Here is a 20,520-nt window from a genome sequence, read left to right as displayed (position 1 = left end):
GTATGAAGTATATTTATCTGAGCAAGTTAACATATACATTACATGGTTAATATATTTTAAAATAGTTAATATATTTTAAGTGTTTGGCTCGGCACCTTGTAGCCTAGTGGTTACGGCGCCAGCCAATCTTTCCACTGAAGGTGGAAGATTCGAACAAAGCCTGGGCCAGCTAAACAACAATGACAACTGCAACAAAAAATAGCCAGGCATTGTGGCAGGAGCCTATAGTCCCTACTACCTGGGAGGCTGAGGCAAGAGACAGCACTCTACTGAGGGCAACATAGTAAGACTCTGTCTCAAAAAAAAAAAAAATAGCTTCAAGAAATTGCTAGTACATATGAAATGCTTTATGATAAAAACAGAGAAGTTGATAAAAATTAGATGTCTAGAAGGACAGGGAAACACACCAGAAATACATATCTATATTTGTGTGTATTCTATATGATACAAATATAAAATCTAACAGTTCTCCACAGAAATAAAAAACTGATTCTAAGGACAGGTGCAGGGCCTGGAGCAGTGGCTCAATGCCTGAAATTCTAGCATTCTGGGAGGCCAAGGCAGGTGGATTGGACAGGTTCAAGACAGCCTGAGCAAGAGCAAGACCCTGTCTCCAAAAAGTTGCTGGGCATTGTGGCAGGTGCCCGTAGTCCCAGCTAATTGGGAGGCTGAGGCAACAGAATTACTTGAGCCCAAGAGTTTGAGGTTGCTGTGAGATATGATGCCATGGAACTCTACCAAAGGTGACAAAGTAAGACTTTGTCTCAAGAACAAAGAAGCAAAAAGGCCAGGTGCAGTGGCCCACATCTTTAATCCCAGTACTCTGGGAGGCCGAGACAGAAGGATCCCTCGAGCTCAGAAATTTGAGACCAGCCTGAACAAAGTGAGACCCCAATCTCTACTAAAAAACAGAAAAACTAGCCAGGCATCATTATGGCAAGTACCTGTAATTCCAGCTATTGTGGAGGCTGAGACAAGACCATCAGCTCACGCTAGGTCAACTGAGACTGTCTCAAAAAAAAAAAAAAAAAAAAAGCTTGACTCTAAAATGAGTTAGAGAAAAACATAAAAATAATCCTAAAATTAAAGAGTAAACATTGAAATGTGAAAATTAAACCACACTTTTTTTTTTTTTTTTGGAGACAAGAGTCTCACTTCGACACCCTTGGTAGAGTGCCAAGGAGTCAAACCTCAAACTCTTTGCCTCAGCCTTCCAAGTAGCTGGGAACAGGCACCTGCCATGACAGATGGGGGACTTTATCTCGCTCTTGCTCAGGCTGGACTTGAACCTGTGAGCTCAGATGATCCACCCACCTTAACCTCCCAGAGGGCTAAGATTACAAGCATGAGCCACCACACCCAGCTGAACCACATTTTAATTTTATTTTTTACTTGTTTTATTTTATTCTTTGGGGACAGAGTCTTACTTTTCCCTTCAGTAGAGTGCCATCCTTTATAGCTTACAGCAACTTCAAACACTGGGCTCAAATGATCCTCTTGCCTCTGCCTCCTGAGTACCTGAGTCTATAGGCACCTGCCACAAAACCCAGCTAAAGAGATAGAGTCTTGCTCTTGGCTCAGGCTGGTCTCTAACTCAAGCAATCATTACCACTGGACTCTCCCCCAAGCCACATTTTTTAAAACAGGACAAGAAAACAAAACAGAGAAAACCAGACATAAAAGAATGTACATAAAAGAATATGATATACCTCATGAGCTGTATTAGCTACCAAAAGAAAGACTCAACTAAATAAACCCATATTAAAAATACGAAATTAGAATCCTACAAAATTACACCAAAAAATCCAGATGGATTAATAATCCAAATATAAGGGCAGCACAGGTGGCTCAGTTGAGTAGAGTGCCGGCCCCACATACCAAGGGTGGCAGGTTCAAACCTGGCCCTGGCCAAACTGCTACAAAAAAAGTCAGGCGTTCTTGGGGTACTTGTAGTCCCAGCTACTTGGGAGGCTGAGGCAAGAGAATTGCTTAAGCCCAGGAGTTAGAGTTTGCTGTGAGCTGCGACACTAAAGCACTTTACCTAGGGCAATAAAGTGAGACTCTGTCGCTAAAAAAAAAAAAAATCCAAATATTAAAAAGCACATATTAAGATCAGTAAAAAGCAAGCACTAAAGACTGCATTTTCATGCACTTACGGAGAAGGGAATGTCTTGAAGACAAAAAAAATGCAACCCATAAGCTCAGTGCCTATAGCTCAAGCGGCTAGCATGCCAGCCACATACACCAGAGCTGGTGGATGCAAATCCTGCCCAGACCTGCCTAACAGCAATAACTACAACCAAAAAGAAAAATAAAATAGCCAGGTATTGTGGTGGGCGCCTGTAGTCCCAGCTACTTGGGAGCCTGAGGAGAATCACTTGAGCCCAAGAGTTGGAGGTTGCTGTGAGCTGTGATGCCATAGCACTCTACCCACAGGGACAGCTTGAGGCTCTGCCTCAAAAAAAAAAAAAAATACAACCCATACGTGAAAATACAAAAATATCACCTCAAACTAAGTCCTACTGGACAGAATACACCATAAATGTATAAAATATAAGCCACAGACCAAGAAACATATATACAACATAAATAATTAGTAAGCCCTTTTTTCCAGAACATAAAATAGTATCAATAAATTGAAAAGGAAAACAACAATCCAAAGGGAAACTGGGCCAAGAAAAGGTACAAACCTGGGAGGCGGAGGCGGGTGAACTGCCTGAGCTCAGGAGTTCAAGACCAGTCTGAGCCACAGCAAGACCCCATCTCTAAAAATAGCTGGGCACTGAGGCAGGGGCCTAACTACTTGAGAGGCTGAAACAAGAGAATCCCTTGAGCCCGAAAGTTTGAAGCTGGTGTGAACTCTGATACCATGGCACTCTGTGGAGGTATCTGATAAAAGTGAGACTCTGTCAGGGAGGGAGGGAAGTTGGGAAGAGAGGAGAGGGAGCATATGGGGAAGGTAACCTCACCAACAATCTGATAAAAGCAAAATTAAAATAACCATTAGATACCATTTTATACCCCCAAATCTAGAAGAAATGAAACTGTCAATACTTGGCAATACAATAATATAGACAAAGAGAGGCTGATAGACAACGCAAAATAGCAACTGAATCCAAATACAATGGAAAAAATTTTATTAGATTATATATATTCCAATAAAGGTGACAATGCACATATACCTCAAGTCATCCATTTCCCTTCAGAGATTAATTGTGCACAAAGATATTCACAGTAGCCCCATTTAAAAACTGGGGGGAAAAAAACCTCAAAACTTAACTGTCGCAAGGAATAAACAGACCACAATTCATTTATAAACTACAACAGAAATAATATAAATAAATAATGTTAATGATTTTGCAAACTTTTTGCCTTAGGATTCCCTTTCCGATTATAAAATTTGAGAATCCTAAAGAACTTTTATTTAGGTAGGCTATACTATCAATAAATAAAATGATAACATTTTATTAAAAATAACAAAGTAAAGCTGAGTCATCTTAAGAATATTTATTTATCATGTTTACCTGCTTAACACTAGTTAAGTAATTAATTACTGTTAATATAAATAACATGTGCATTGAAAGGAGTTTCCAAATTAAAAACTAATTTTTTTATACTTAAAAGACAGAAAATTCCTCTCTGGTTTTGCATTCAATTTCTGAAACATCATTTGTTGGCCAGGCAAGGTGGCTCACATCTATAATCCACACTCTGGGATGCTGAGGCGGATGGACAGCTTGAGCACACAGGTTTGTGACTAGCCTGAGCAAAAATCAAACCACCGCTTCACCACCCCACTCCCGGCTCTACTAAAAATAGAAAAACTAAGACAAGAGAAACACTTGGGCCTAATAGTTGCCGAAGGTTGCTATGAGCTATGACGCCACAGCTCTCTACTGAGGGGGACTGCTTAAGACTCGGTCTCAAAAAAATAAAAAAGAGGCTCAGCGCCTGTAGTTCAAGTGGCTAAGGCGCCAGCCACAATACACCAGAGCTGGCAGGTTTGAATCCAGCCCGAGTCTGCCAAACAACAATGGACTGCCTAAGCTCACAGATTCGAGACCAGCCTAAGCCAGAGAGAGACCTCGTCTCTCAAAATAGTCCAGCTTTGTAGCGGGCACCTGTAATCCCGGCTACTTGGGAGGCTGAGGCAAGAGAATCACTTAAGCCCAAGAGTTTGAGGTTGCTGTTGAGTAATGATGCCACTGCACTCTGAGGGCAACCAAGTAAAACTGTCTCAAAAAAAATTCACTGTTGACTGATACAAACATATAAGATGAGGCTCAGCACCTGTAGCTTACTGAGTAGGACACCAGCCAAATACACTGAGGATGGCAGGTTTGAGCCCAGCCCGGACCTGCTGAACAACTGCAATCAAAAAATAGCTGGGCGTCGTGGTGGGCGCCTATAGTCCCAGCTACTTGGGAGTCAGAGGCAAGAGACTTCTCTCTTACACCCAAGAATTTGAGGCTGCTGTGAGCTGAGACACAACGGCCCTCTATCAAGGTCGACATAGTGAGACTCTGTCTCAAATAAAAATAAATAAATAAAAAAGATTTTGGCTTGGTGCCTGCCATGTACCCTCAAGCTGGTGAGTTCACATCTAGCCCGGGTCTGCCAAACAACAATGACAACTACAACCAAAAAATAAGCAGGTGCTATGGCAGATGCCTATAGTCCCAGGGAGTTGGAAGGCTGAGGCAGGATAATAGCTTAAGCCCAAGAGTTGGAGGTTGCTGTGGGCTGTGACACCACAGCACTCTACCCAGGGCAACAGCTTGAGACTGTCTCAAAAAAACAAAAACAAAAAAACCATATATATGTATTTAATATATTAAAAAAACATATATACATACATACATATATGTATGATGAGAGACATGATATTTCTGTGTGAAATTAAAATGCCTATCATTTTAAGTACATACAGGATTATCAGCTGGGAAGAAGAGATGTTGCTAGGTAGTGAGGACAACCTGTTACCTACATCTGCAAGCCTTTTTCTACTTACAAAAAATATATATATACAAAGCAAACATGAAAAAAATGCAGCCAATTTTTTACAGGGAGATCAGTAACTGCTTTCAATAACTCTGAAACTTCTAAGTTTACATGTTTATTATATTAAATACAAAAATTTCTTATAAGACAGGGCCTCACTCCAGGCATCTGCCCATACCTCCCAACGTGCTGGAATTACAGCAGACCACTGCACCCAGAACTTAATGTTTGCTGAACCCTTCAATACAGATTTCTCCACTTTAACACAGATTTCCTTCATAACTCTCCTTAATTAAGTTTTCTTTCAATGATGTAGAATTTGGTTATTGTCTAGTAACTTTTCTTTACATTATATAATCAAAAGAGGTACATTTGATAATATGTTAAAAAATAATAAGATGGACTGCTGCCACATTTCTGTCAGCTGAGGTATGTTGTAGAAAAGAGTTCCCTGTTTTGATCTGGTAAACTCATAAAATAGATTCTGAATGCCTTATAATTCTCTTTCCAAGAATAATGTTTAGCTACTTAAATTCAATTGGAGAACTATTGAATAGCTATACAAACTTCTGCCTTCCATTATTCAAATATTTTTTGGTAATATGTTCATGTGCCAGATCATTCTTCCAGGAAAAGAACCTGCCTCCATAATTAACCTTCAAACTTTAGGTATAAAGATAAAATGTCAATCTACAGCTAGAATAGGTTAAATACTAAATAAAGATGCCTACAATGCTCTAAAATGACAGACAATAAAGAATAAGTACCATAAAATACTGGCTGTCTAGAACAGAGAAAGATTTTATTTATTTTATTAAAGCAGATTTTTAATAAATACTGGGCTTTTATTTTACTCTGTGCCTGGTAAACTTGGTTTCAGCCATAATGAAAAGGAGTGGACATGGGAAGATCAATGTGAAAATATACAGGAGGTAACTAAAAAGGCTAAATATGAAAGTAGATTAGATGGTGAGACTAATAAGTGAGGCCAGGTAAGAAGACTGGAGAAAAGATAGAAAACTGATCTCAAGGGTAATTCCAGAAAAGAACTGCTGGAACAAAGAAAAGTGTTGGTGAAAAGCACGACACTTTCACAAGCACACCAATTTCTTTTCTCTTTTTTTTTTTTTTTTGAGATAGTTTCACTTTATTACCCTCAGTAGAGTGCCATGATGGTCATCACTCAACAGCAACCTCAAACTCTTCAAGTGATCCTCTTGCCCTAGTCTCCTGAGTAGTTGGGACTACAGACATCGGCCATAATGCCCAGCTATTTTTAGAGACAGAGTGTCTCTCTGGTTCAGGCTGGTCTTAAAACCATGAGCTCAGGCAATCCATCCACCTTGGCCTCCCAAAAAAGGATTACAGGCATGAGCCACTAAGCCCAGCCCAAAACACACCAATTTGATGCTACTGAACCATTTTGCAATTTGGGAAATACTGGATTTAGATGATAAATCAGATGGTAAATGTGATGAAAAGGAAAGTTCTGGTAAAACTAAAGAGAAGATGGAGCTTTTGTAAGATGAGCATACCCAGGAATATTTATAGAAAAGGAAAGAAATAAGCAGAAAGAAAAGAAGAGCACAGGCAGAGTAAATAGGCTTGGAAGGAGGGCAAGTCTTTTGTCCACATATACACACAAAAAAACTGAAAAATCTAGGAAAAAGTAAACGAAAAACATGAAGTGGAAAAGATCAAAATATTAGTATGCCATCGCCATCTCTTTCTCAGTTAAATAAAAGGGCAAGGAAAGAGTTGAAGAGTTTAAGAACCATAAAAAGGAGGTTTATGATTGCCAATATGCACAAATGCAAAGAATACAAAGAATACATAGAACACTGATAAGTGAAAATCCAAATTGAAACAGGGTCAGAGTAAAATAGATACAAAAGTCATTCAACTTTAACAAGGAAAAAGATAATCTATTTGAAAAATACACATAAATTAAAAACAAACATCTCATTTATCCATGACAGTGGTCTACCCTCTCAGATAAATATTTTACATTTAAACATTTCTGTTAGAAATCCTTTAAAACCATACACTTACCTTTCTACACTGGAGTCTAATTTAATCTTAATCTCCCACATCCATTGTTGCTGTACTCAAACTTCTGCTGCTGTTGGAACTGCAATACAATTCTATCTTCTTTACAACTCTTCAGTTGTCAAGACAAAGCAACTACTAGTTTGTTTACCCTAAACAAGTCAACAAACAGACCAAATTAACAAGTTGCTTCTGATCTGCCTCCCCAATGCACTTTCTCAAACTTTTCTAAACCATGACCCTGAATGATAAACAAAAAACCTCCAGTTCCTTTCAGTCTTTTCATGGTGCATGACTGCTTTCAGTAGCTGGAATGCAGGAAAATGGAAAACTTGTCTTTTATATTACAAAATTCTAGAAAACAAGTTCTCCACATATCTTCTGAACTTCTGCATCTAGGACACTTGCGTGTAAGTCAAAATACGAGGTTAAAGGTTGACTAGTTAAGCATAATAAAAACTTATTTTCATCAGTGAATTACTATGACCATGAGAGGATAAGCTTAGAATACTTTTTGAAGGCAACTGCAGTTTGGGATATTGATTTTCTCAATCCATTTTTCAAAATGACTGTTATTCCTGTGATTTTCAACGTTTAAAAATTTATGCTTACTATTTTAGGTATAATATTTATAACCAAAAGGTTATTTGGTATGGGACTTTCAGACAGAAAAACGAAGAGACCATCATTGAAGAAGTAGCAATATTCTTCACAGACTTTCTAGTAGTGAGAATACTCAGGCAGGGCAAGGTGGCTCAGCCTATAAATCCTAACACTCCAGGAGGCTGAGGTGATTGGATTGGCAGAGCTCACCAGTTTGAGACAAGCCCCAGCAAAACTGAGATCCTGTCTCTAAAAATAGCCAAGCATTGTGGCAGGCGGCTCTAGTCCCAGCTATTTAGAAGTCTGCGCTTGACTGCAGAGTTTGAGGTTGCTGAGAGCTGTGACGCCACAGCATTCTATTGGGGTTAACAAAGTGAGACTGTCTCAAAAAGAAAATACTCATTAATTTATTCCTATTTCTCATTATTTCTCAACTTTGAAACTTTTGTGATAGTTTCAGAAAAGCCAGAACTGCTAAATGATTATGAAATATGCAACCATCCTACTACTTCACAATCTTTTACAATCTACCCCTCTATCCATACTACTCCACACAGGTACCAGGTCTAACCCTATTTTTCTCTGCCTTGTATTAGAAAAGGAATTGTCTCAGGGCGGCGCCTGTGGCTCAGTGAGTAGGGCACCGGCCCCATATGCCAAGGGTGGCGGGTTTAAACCCAGCCCCGGCCAAACTACAACAACAACAAAAAAAATAGCCGGGCGTTGTGGCGGGCGCCTGTAGTCCCAGCTGCTCGGGAGGCTGAGGCAAGAGAATCACGTAAGCCGAAGAGTTAAGAGGTTGCTGTGAGCTGTGTGACGTCATGGCACTCTACCCAAGGGCGGTACAGTGAGACTGTCTCTACAAAAAATAAAGAAAGAAAGAAAGAAAGAAAGAAAAGGAATTGTCTCGAGCCACACATTAAACAAACATCAACTAAAAGTGATGAGGGGGTAAAAAATCCAGCACCAAAGACAAGCAAAAAGAGCCTTCACAAAATCAGCATGAGGCCCCGACAAGCCACAAGTTAGGGGCCCCACAAACCGCAAAAAAAGCCGAAAGTTGGACGTCCCTAACAGATAACCTGTAAATAATTTATTTGTTTTTCTAAAGACGTTTTTTATCCTTGTAAAGACCTTTCTCTCCTCCATCTTCCCTAACAAAATACTGCTCAACATTTTGTAATCTTATCAAATGTTACCAAATTATCATCTGCTTCAGGAACCCTTTCCTGAGCCTACATACAAAATACTCGCCTTCCTAAAAAACGCCAGCAGTGAATTTCGTGCAGCCGCTACTGGCAATGTAACAATCTTTTAAATACATTTTAGAATCCAGAACAGTGCAATGCCAACCAACAATGAGTTCTCAAACACCAGCAACACCCTACAACATATAAACAAAAGTACTTTCATGTATGAAATTGTGCCCTAAAACTATTCAAGAAAGAGCCCTAATAGACCTTGCGTCCCTTTTCCCATCCCTTTGTTACTCACAAAAAGCAATCTTATAACAAGACAGGCCACTAATATTTAAATGCAGCTTTTTACATTTTTTCAAATAAGTGAGAAAGGGAGCGTTCAAAATTTTATTTCTCCGCTTTCCTGTTGCATAATTTGTACAGTTCTCATTATTGAACAGTAACTTTTCCATCCAATTCTATTTTTAATTTTGAAATTGTCTTTTCACTCAAAAAGACAATGGATACTAATAAACACCAGCACTGAAGACCTAACTGAATGACTTTTTCTTCTTTTTATTTATTTTTTCTTTTTTTGAGACAGTGTCTCTTTGTCCCCCTGGATAGAGTGCCATAACGTCACAGTTCACAGCAACCTCAAACTTTTGAGCTAAAGAGATCCTTCTGCCTCAGCCTCCCGAGTAGCTGGGAGTACAGGAGCCCAACAAGCTATTTACTCTGTTTTTAGTAGAGACGGGGTCGTAGCCTTGCTGGGACTGGTTTTTAAGTCAAACGTTCCGCCCGCCTCGGCCTCCCAGAGTACTAGGATTACAAGCATTAGTCACCGCGCCCGGCCACAACAGTATGACTTAGCCAAATACAAAACTTTCCAGCGTCTCTTTTGCCTTAGGAAGCCCAAGTACCAGGAATCCAACAAGACCCGTGGCCCTTGGAAGCTGCAAGTGCCAGTGAAAGGCATAGGGGTACCAAAGAATCAGACAGACAGCTAGCTTCCCCGGCTCTGCTAACAGGCAGTAATAACAACAGTCACCGGAATGCTAACCACCAGGCAGGAAGGTGGCCGAGCGCTGTAGCATGACCACAGGGTAACGCGAGCGCTTAGCATGACCACAAGGGTAACGGCCGCCGCAGAGACCAAAGACCGCACTCCGCGCGCACACGCAACTGCGCCGGGCCTCGGGAAACTGTAGTCCGCGCCGCTGCAATTTCTCCCGCCCCCTCTACCGACTGTAACGGAATTTTCTCTCTAGGCTCTCCCAAAGATGGCGGCTCCCCCTGCTGGCAATCTCCTAAATCGTCCCCTGAAGAAGGGGACGAGCCGTCGCCATCTTGTCCCCCTTTCCCTCCCCCTCCCCGCCGATATTTACATAGAAAAAAATCTGCCTGGCCGGCCTGCGGCCTTCACCTAACGCCTGCAGCCTTCGCCTCCTAGTTAGGCCTCACCCCCTGCACGATAAACGGGTGGGCCACGGCACACACCGAAGCCCCTCAACCGCCTCCCGAACCTCTGGGCGATCCTCCCGGTCCTCCCCCAATACCCGCCCGCTTACGGAGCGCATCTCCGCCGCCGCTCGAGACAGCCGGGCTCCACCGCAGGCCTAACTGCGGCCTCGTCTGGGCCTGCCGGGTGCCGCGCGCCACGCTACCCGGCCTAGCGCGGGAGGGCGCCTTACTGGCCGCTAACTAGGCCAAGACCAGGCCGCCGCGCAAGCACTAGGCCCCGCGGCCGCGACGACACAGAGGACTCACCGGACCGGCGTGCGGATGGTCAGCAACGGTGGCAGGTGCTGCAGGCCCCCTTTTCTCTGGAGCACTGGGCCGGGCTCCGTCTGGTGGGGCGGGCGGAGGGAGGGGCCGAACTCCGAGCTGACAAAAAGCGGCCCAGCTCCCCGGCACGGGCCCGCCGTCAGCACGTCACGTCACCGCCCGGGAGAGAAATCCGGGAAAATGCGGGATTGTAGATGGGACCCTCTCCTCCGCCGGGTAGGTCCCTGGGCGCCCCAGAACGGCGCGGCTCACGCCCCGCGGCCGCGGAGCCCAATGACCGCACTGCGGCTGGGTCTCCGGCTTTTTGAGTTTCCGTCGCAACGTTCTATTTTCCTCCTCCGCGCGCTAGCCCCCTCGCGCCGCTGCTCAGGCGCTACCGCTGCCTTGGTCCGGCGCGTAGAGGCGGAAGGCTCTGCACCGGGTCAGGCAGTTCTCACAAGTTCTCGGGTGGGCCTTAGCACCACTCCACACACACCCGGTTCCCCGGGGCCTACCCCAGAGACTTCTGTTTCTCCGGACCGACCTGGAGATTGGGTTGTTTGCAGTCCCTTCGACGCCTGCGGGCAGTAAATGTTTTCTTTATCCCCCTTGTTAGAGAAGAAGATAGATCTGGCAGCAAACACTTCATTCTTCCATTTGCTCCGAAAGACAAAAAAGGCTTTGAGATAAAATGGAAGAGGACCTTCCCGACTAATCAATTGTGCAGGTAAGAAGGTTTATCCTGGAGCAGTAACTAAATAGTTTGATTTTTTATTAAGCATCAAACTAAAGTGACAAAAAGGATAACGTTTTGAAAATGAGTTTTAGACAATCGTGAACAAGATTTTAAACGCTTGATACTTTCTGTATAGCTGTTTCAGGACCTCGAAATATTAAGACTTGTTTCAAAAACAATTTTGTATATTCTTTAATATGGAGTACCGGAATCGGTTGTGGACTTATTTTCTTAGAAATTTCTAAAACACTTAAAGTTTAAAAAGGCTTTGGTGAGAGGAGAAAATACATTTCTCTAAACAAACAGCATTGATCAACTCCAAAAACATGTATTTTCATTAGTATAAAATATGTATAGATTTACCTGTTGAACTTGGATTGCCAGTTATGTTTGAAAGTTAATAGTAAAAGGTTAAGATTGTGTGGTGTTACTCTATCTTAATCTGGAAACTGACATGCTGTGCTTTTCTTCAATACACACCTACTTACTGATAAAGTCTTTTTAAGCATTGAAGAACATAATGATTAGAATAGTATGGCTGTGTGAAATCTCCAAGTGTAGAAACAATGTATTTTAATTTTCTATCACACCTATCTTTAGAACTCCTAGAATACACTTTCTGCTTAACTCACATTTTAAAACCTGAACTGCTCAAAAGTAAATTCAAAGGTATAATTAGAAAAGTAAGAACATAAAGCATTACTTTGATTTTTGTTTAAATTTTGCTCCAAAAATAATTGACAAGACTTTATTTAAAAAATTCTATCTGCTGGCACCTTTCGCCTTCCCTCTTGCCATGCCATTTTCCTTCTCTCTCTCCCTCTCTGGTAAATAAACTTGTTACATCTTTCTATCCTAATCTTTGCGTGAAAAAAAAAAAATCTTTCTCTGCACATAAACTAATTTCACAAGCTTTTAAGAGCTTTAAGAGAAAACCTTAGAGAGCACCAGGAACACTATGTCCCTTACTCAGTGGCTGACTCTGCAGGTTACAGTACCGTGGCATCAGCCTTGCTCACACAACTTCAGAGTCCTAGGATCAAGAGATTCTAGTGCCTCAGCCTCCTGAGTCGTTGGGACTACAGGGACCCGCCACAATGCCCAGTGCCTAGAATCTCTAATATGGTATCAAGTAGAAACATCAAGAGTGGACATTTTTGCTTTGATCCCAGTCTTAGAAGGAAAGCATTTACTCTTTCATTGTTAAGTATTATTTTTAGCTGTAGGTTTTTATAGATGCCCTTTAACATACTAAGGATGTTCCCTTCCATTTCTATTTTATTCAGAGTTGTTAACAGGGTGTTAAGATTTTTATCAAATATTTTATTCTGCATTAATTAAGAAAAAACGTTTATCACCCCATGATAGAATGTATTTCATAGAAATATGTTTTTCAAGTAAAAAAGAAATAGCTTAATTTCAAATATAATTAACAGAATTCCAAATTAGTTAAAAAATAATTAATGTACTTTCTAAAGACCTTAGGTTAGTGTTATAGTATTGTCAAGAATGGAGTCTTCAGCCTGGGAGTGACTATTCAAGAGGCAAGAGAATCAGTTAAGCCCAAGAGTTAAAGGTTGCTGTGAGCTATGATGCCGTATCACTCTACTGATGGTGACAAAGACTGTCTCGAAAAAAAGAAATTGTTTGCCTATGCTATATGCAGAACAAGTAAAGAAGAAGAAAGGCTTGTAAAGATATTTCTTTCAATTCTTTTTTTTTACTCTCCTTAAAGAGGTACTTTATATCACCTTAAGGCTGGCGCATCACTGAGCCTTGGCTCATCTTCCATGGGACAAGATGTTATTTCCTCCCCCTTGTTAAATATGTTGGTCTTTTATCATTCTTATGAGTGTGTCAGTGTTTATATATTGGTTTCATAATACTATTGAGTACCTTGAATACTTTTTTTCCATTCTTGAGATACTTTACTAAGAACAGTGTGTTCCAACTCCATCTAGGTTAACATAAAAGATGTAAGTCAACATCTTTTTATAGCTGAATAGTACTCCTTGGTATACATGTATACCTCAGTTTGTTAATCCATTCATGACATAAACATTCATAGACTTTTGTTTTGTTTTTTATTGTTGGGGATTTATTGAGGGTACAAAGATCCAGTTTACACTAAATGCATTTGTCAGGCAAAGTCCCTCTTACAAAACATTCATGGACTGTTATTCCAAAGTTTCCTTACTTTCGTATAACAGACGTGTAATTTTTACTCCTGACCATTTCAATGAGGTGTGAGTTAGACCTTTCATAGGGTCCTTTCCATGTCTCTGCTTCCAACTAGGGTAGGAACCTGAAAGAGACATACTTTTGCATAGTGATTAGCATCTGACCCACTCATTTGACATAATGCTTTATTTTTTTAGTCATGGTTATATCACCATTTTGTATAGGGCTTTTCTTGCTGGGTTGCCTGCAGGGCAAAGGAGGGTCACCTATTAATGTGTATCAAGAAAGGGATCATCTTCATGGCCTCTTTGCATCCCCTGCCTAGCTCTTTGAAGAAACAGTTCACTAAGCCCTGGGTGTCCACTTGAAGTAGCTCACAGGTGACCAGAGGACACTGTGCAGCAGATTCAGGTGCAGAAAGAAGGAAACACATGAAAAAAATGCTCATAATATTTAATCATTAGAGAAATGGAAATCAAACCCACTTTGAGATATCATCTAATTCCAGTAAGATTAGCCCACATTGCAAAGTTCCCAAATGGCAGGTGCTGGCATGGATGTGGAATGAAGGGAACACTTCTACACTGCTGGTGGGATTGTAAACCAATGCAACTTTTATGGAAGGAACTATGGATATTCCTGAAAGAACTAAAGTTGACATTCCATTTGATCCCACAATCATATTACTAGGTATCTATCCAGAAGAACAAAAATCATTATACCACAAAGACATCTGCATCAGAAAATTTATTTCAGCCCAATTCACAATTGCCAAGTCATGGAAGCAACCCAAATGCTCATCAACCTATGAATGAATTAACAAATTTTGGTATACTTATACCATAAAAAAGATGGAGACTTGGCTTGGCACTTGTGGCTCAAGACTTGGCACTTGTGGCTCAGCCATATACCTGAGCTGGCAGGTTCGAATCTAACTCAGGCCTGCCAAGCAACAATGCTGGCTGCAATCAAAAAATAGCCGGGTGTTGCGGCAGGCACCTGTGGTCCCAGCTACTTTGGAGGCCAAGGCAGGAGAATCGCTTGAGCCCAGGAGTTGGAGGTTGTTGTGAACTGTGATGCCACTGCACTCTACCCACACCGACAGCTTAAGGCTCTGTCTCAAAAAAGAAAAACAGATGGAGACTTTACATCTTTTATGTTAACCTAGATGGAATTAGAACATATTGTTCTTAGTAAAGTATCTCAAGAATGGAAAAAAAGTATCCAATGTACTCGATAGTATTGTGAAACCACTCAGCCCCGGCCAAAATAAATAAGATTAAAAAAAAAAAGAATGATGAAACACAAATATAGTTTAGCAAGGAGGAGGGCAAAGGAGAAAAAGGGAAAAGAGAAAGGGGGAGGACAATTGGTGGAAGGAGGGAGGGGATCTGATGGGAATCTCACATAATATGCACAATGCAAGGGTATTAGAATAAATTTTATTTTATTTTATTTTATTATTTGAGACAGCCTCAAGCTGTCACTCTGGGTAGAGTGCCATGGCATCATAGCTCACAGCAACCTCCAATTTCTGGGCTCAAGGGATTCTCCTGCCTCTAGCTCCCAAGTAGCTGGGACTACAGGTGCCTGCCACATGCCCGGCTATTTTTTGGTTGCAGCTGTCGTTGTTTGGCAGGCCAGGGCTGGATTTGAACCCTCCAGCTCAGGTGTATGTGGATAGCCGCTTGATCCACAGGTACCGAGCCTGGAGTAAATTTTAAATGTCTTACCACAAAGAATAAGTGGGGTGATGAATATGTTAATAAGTTTAAGCATTCAAGATCCCATATCAAATCATTACGTTGTACCCTATAAATATATACAGTTATGATTTTCATTAAAAATTAAATTTAAAAAGTCTCTCTCACACATAAAACTTACCAAAAGGGAAATAAAAAAAGCCTAAACTTATAATTTTTATTCTTTTTTTTGAGATAGTCTTACCATGTTGCCCTCGGTAAAGTGCTGTGGTGTCACAGCTAACAGCAACCTCAAACTCTTGGGCTTAAGCGATTCTCTTGCCTCAACCTTCCACGTACTTGGAACTATAGGCACCCCCACAATACCAGGCTATTTTTGGTTACGGTTGTCATTGTTGTTTACCTAGCCCACGCTGGGTTCAAACCCATCAGCCTTAATATACGTGGCTGACACAATAACCACTGTGGTACAGGCAGAAAAGTCTCCACCCAGCCCAAAATACAAGTCTAGGCATCTGAGTGAAATTGCCACTTATTGAAAGGGTAGCACCACACATGTTGGGTTTCCCATCCTTAAATCATCTGAAGCACATCAACAGTTAGTTGCAAAGAGGTCCTCCCAAATGAGGTCCCACCAAATCCATTAAAGCATCACACCTCAGAATCATAATGTGTGCATTCATACTGCTGCCTCATAAAAGACTGAATCAAAGCTTCAGGTAGGAGAATGAGTCCTGAGCATTCTGTCTCAACATAGCTGAGTCATCCCAATGTCAAAGCCCTAGTCTTTAGTTTAAAAGAGTTTATATGGCTCTAAATCTAAGCTGAGTATCAAGGTACTGAGGAACAGATCACCTTCAGCAACCTCCTCAGCAGCTCTGCCAGGGACCTGATTTTTTTTTTTTTTTTTCAAAATAAGTGTTTCCCTTTCTGATGACCAGAAAGTTCATGACGGCCACATGCTTAGACTCAGCTATGGTCTGTATCAGGGCTATTAGTACACTTACTACCCTTTTTTCTGCTGTCAGGAGGAGCCCTAATTCCAATAGGGCTCCAAATGGCACCATGAGCATGCACTATCAACATTTTTAGAATTCTTCTTAATATTTCCATTTTTCCCCCTCTGGATAACTGAAGACCTGGTTCAAGCCATTACCTCATCTTTCTGGGCTGAAGTCCCAAGCAGCAGTGCCACTGCCATGATCATTGCATGTCTAGCTTTTGGTTATACAAAAGCAGCCTTCATTGGTGGAAAGATTCCACTCTGTTGCCTTTTGTTTGCTTTGTTTTTCTTTTTAGATAGAGTTTTACTATGTTACCCTCTGAAGAATGCTGTGGCATCACAGCTCACAGCAACCTCAAACTCTGTGGGCTCAAGCAATCCTCTTGCCTCAGCCTCCCAAGTAAGTGGGACTACAGGTGCCAGCCACAACACCCTGTTATTTTTAGAGACAGGGTCTGGTTCTTGCTCAGGCTGGTCTGGAATCTGTGAGCTTACCTATGAATCCACCTCCTTTGGCCTCCCAGAGTGCTAGGATTACTGGTGTGAACTATTACACCCAGTCTAACTGTAACTTTGTTGACTGACAGATCCAGAACCTGTAAACAGTAATGCTGTCAATGTTCATTTTTCTTCTGCTTGTAACAGTTTGGCAGAATTGAGAATAGACAACTTGTAAGACTTTAATAACAATTCATGAGACTACTTAGTTTTTCAAAGTCATTTTGAATGTGTCTAGTTCAGATCAACAGCCCCATATCTGTCTCTTTAAAAAGCCTGCACAAGGTGAAGTGTGGTAGCTCAGGCCTCTAATCCTAGCACTCTGGGAGGCCAAGGCAGGCAAATTGCTTGAGCTCAGAGTTTGAAAGCAGTATGAGCGAGTGAGATCCCATCTCTGCTAAATATACAAAAATTAGCCAAAATTGCTGTAAACTATGATGATGCCATAGCACTCTAGCCTGGGTGACAGAGTAATATTCTGGCTCAAAAATAAGTAAACAAATAAAACAAATAAAAAGTAAAGGCCTATACAGGCCATATGTGGTGGGTCACACCTGTGATCTTATCACTCTGGGAAGATCATTTGAGCTCAGAAGTTTAAGACTAGCCTGAGAAGAGTGAAATTCCGCATCTACTAAAACGGAAATATTAGTGGGCATTATAATGGGGTGTCTGTAGTCCACCTACTTGAAAGGCCGATGCAATCGGATCACTTGAACCCAGGAGTTTGAGGTTGTTGTGAGCTAGGCTGATGCCACAAAACTCTAGCCTGGGCAGCAGAGTAAGACCATCTCAAACAAAAATAAAAGAATAAAGAAGACTGCTCTGCCCTTCACAACTACTGGCTACTGAACTAAGGCACTGATGTAGATTTTGGTTCTCAAAAAGAGTGAGGGGGTTTTAAAGAGAAAACATTTTTACCTCTTTTCAGGCTGTTGTGTCTATTACAGAGGACATTATTAAATCCTTCAAATGATCGATATGATTGGGACATAGAGTCCACCAATGTAAATGTTAATCTCATCTCAAAAATACTTTCACAAAAACATTTGGAATAGTGTGGTCTAGTCAAGTTGATATATAAAATTACTCATCACACAGGACATGCCTGATAAAAACAAATCATTTGTCACACACTATGATACAACTATGAACAAGTTGTATGCTGCAATATAACATTCTGTTTATTTAATGCCAAATGAGAATGTCTTATCTGTATTTTAGCCATTTATATCTCCTCCCAAAACAATTAATTTAAAATAATGACCAACAATTGGTAGCTTAAGGTACTTTTTAAATGAGTTGTTTGTTTTTGAGACAGAGGTTCACTTTGTTGCCCTCGTTAGAATGCCATGACATGGGCGGAGCCTGTGACTCAGTGGGTAAGGCGCCGGCCCCATATACCGAGGTTGGCGGGTTCAAACCCGGCCCCGGCTGAATTGCAACCAAAAAAAAAAAAAAATAGCTGGGCGTTGTGGCGGGCACCTGTCGTCCCAGCTACTCAGGAGGCTGAGGCAAGAGAATCACTTAAGCCTGGGAGTTGGAGGTTGCTGTGAGCTGTTTGATGCCACAGCACTCAACCCAAGGCCATAAAGTGAGACTCTGTCTCTACAAAAAAAAAAAAAGTGCCATGACATTATAGTTCATGGCAACCTCAAACTCTTTGACTCAAGTGATCGTCTTCTGAGTAGCTGGGAATACAAGCACCTGCCACAATGCCTGGCTATTTTCAGAGATGGACTCTTGCTCTGGCTCAGGCCGGTCTTGAACTCCTGAGTTAAGCAGTTCACCTGCTGTGGTCTCTCAGAGTGTTAGGATTATAAGAGTGAGCCACCTCGCCTGGCGTGAGTTACTAGTTTAAGATATTATTTAATTCTTAAAAATTAGCACTTTTTGTATTCTAGTTCATAAATTAAAAATCACAAGATACAGCAAATAAACTTGCCCTCTTAAGGAGATAAAAATCAATACATGAAGTCCATGAAAATCATGAGTAGTAAAAAGTGCCAGTGATGCCCACACTACGAATTCTGTATAGGGCAGTGCCTGTGGCTCAAGAAGTAGGGCACCGGTCCCATATGCCAGAGGTGGCAGGTTCAAACCTAGCCCTGGCCAAAAACCACAAAAAAAAAAAAAAAAGAAAGAAAAAGGAATTCTGTATACAATTCTTTATTAAAAGTAACAAAATTTCCTTACAGAAATGGTGATTCCTAAGCTAAAATATCTTATACCACAAAATAACTGGGAAGAAAAAGATACAGCATACCAAAATATCTTCTAAGTCAAACAGGGTATAACTGATTCACACACACTCAAGTGCCATTCTCCAACACCAACAGGAAGCTGGGGGATGACATAATTCACTACACATTGCTAGGAAAAGATAAAGACAGCAGACCACCGATAACCTGAGAGGTTCATTAAACCTGCTAGAACAACCCATAGGCAACTCAAAACCTGTCTGTGTCAGGGACTAATCTTTAGGGTCTCAGTGACAGGGCCATGAGCCCATCTACAACCCACTTGGCTCTCAGTAGAGAGGCCAGATAAGAAAAAACAAGTGGAAAAATTAAGTGAACATGAAAAATCAAAGTGAAAGTTCACCTTCTAAAAATGTTAGTAACTCCTTGCCAATGAATACTAACCTAAGTGAAAAGATTAAAATGATGGAGAATTTCAAACATGGTTGCATGTAAGTTCATGGAACTATAAGAGAAAGTGGAAATCCAGTATTTTTGAAAAACTAAACAGAACATCCAGAAATGAAAAATTCACACAAGGAATTACAAACATAGGAGAAAGCCTTCATAATAGGCTCAATCAGACAGAAGAAAGCATGTCAAAACTTGAAGATAATATCTTTGTGCTAAACAACTCAATCAAAGGGAAATAATAGAGAAACAAGAGGAATGAACAAAGCTTACAAGAAATGTGGGACTATTTAAAGAGGTCAGATGTAAGAGTTATAGACATCCCTGATGGTGAAGAAGAAAATTCACAAGGGTTAGATAATATAATTCATTTGAGGGGATTATTGAGGGAAAATGTCTAGGTCTTGCTAGAAATCCAGGTATAGGAAGCACATAGGACTCCTGGGAGATTTATTGTATAGTGGCAAACAGCATGACACACAAACACTAGGCTGGCCAAAGTAAAAATGAAAGAGGCACTCCTTTGAGCACTATGGTGAACCAAAACTAATCAGACTAACTGCAGACTTCTCAACTGAAATGTTATAAGCCAGAGGAGAGTGAAGAACTATCCTCACCCTTCCAAAAACAGAATGATGACCAGCCTATAATCTTGCATCCTGCAAAACTAAGTTTCTTTCTTTTATTTCTTCTTTTTTTTTTTTTTTAATTGAGACAGAGTCTTACTTTATCACCCTCAGTAGAGCGTGGGGGCATCATAGCTCACAGCAACCTCAAACTCTTGGGCATAAGCAATTCTCTTGCCTCAGCTTCCCAAGTAGCTAAGCCTATAGGCACCTGCTGGCTATTCTTTGGTTGTAGTTGTCATTGTGTTTGTCAGGCTTAGACTGGATTTGAACCTGCCAGACCTGGTGTATGTGGCTGGTGCCCTAGCCACTGAACTACAGGTGCCAAGCTATGACATTGTTCTTTTAATTTTTCAATGTTACATCATAAAAGCTATAGAGGTTTTCTCTTCATAAAATTTCTTTTGAACAAATTGTTATTTGGTTATTTTGAGACAGAGCCTCACTCACTCTGTCACCCCGAGTACCATGTGTCACAGCTCACAGCAACCTCAAATTCTTGGGCTCATGTGATCCTTTGCCTC

General features: G+C 41.0%; 2 protein-coding genes across 5 annotated transcripts in view; one reads left to right on the top strand and one right to left on the bottom strand.

The window, feature by feature from the left end:
- Positions 1–10,740, bottom strand: part of LOC128579201 (zinc finger X-chromosomal protein-like) — a 65,678-nt gene extending 54,938 nt beyond the window's left edge. For both annotated transcript variants that reach the window (XM_053581418.1, XM_053581419.1), the window contains exons 1-2: positions 10,602–10,740; positions 7,054–7,202 (exon numbers count right to left, since the gene is read on the bottom strand). The gene's annotated coding sequence lies outside the window, so the exon portion shown is untranslated. The remainder of the gene's footprint in view (positions 1–7,053; positions 7,203–10,601) is intronic.
- The window catches only part of LOC128579199 (probable ubiquitin carboxyl-terminal hydrolase FAF-X), a 294,928-nt gene continuing 285,115 nt past the window's right edge, over positions 10,708–20,520 (top strand). For all 3 annotated transcript variants that reach the window (XM_053581415.1, XM_053581416.1, XM_053581414.1), the window contains exons 1-2: positions 10,708–10,835; positions 11,215–11,325. The gene's annotated coding sequence lies outside the window, so the exon portion shown is untranslated. The remainder of the gene's footprint in view (positions 10,836–11,214; positions 11,326–20,520) is intronic.

This window comes from Nycticebus coucang, chromosome Y (genome assembly GCF_027406575.1).
Source record: "Nycticebus coucang isolate mNycCou1 chromosome Y, mNycCou1.pri, whole genome shotgun sequence".
Lineage (NCBI taxonomy): Eukaryota > Metazoa > Chordata > Mammalia > Primates > Lorisidae > Nycticebus > Nycticebus coucang.
The sequence above is the reverse complement of the archived record's forward strand: the minus strand, read 5'-3'. Positions and strand labels throughout refer to the sequence as shown.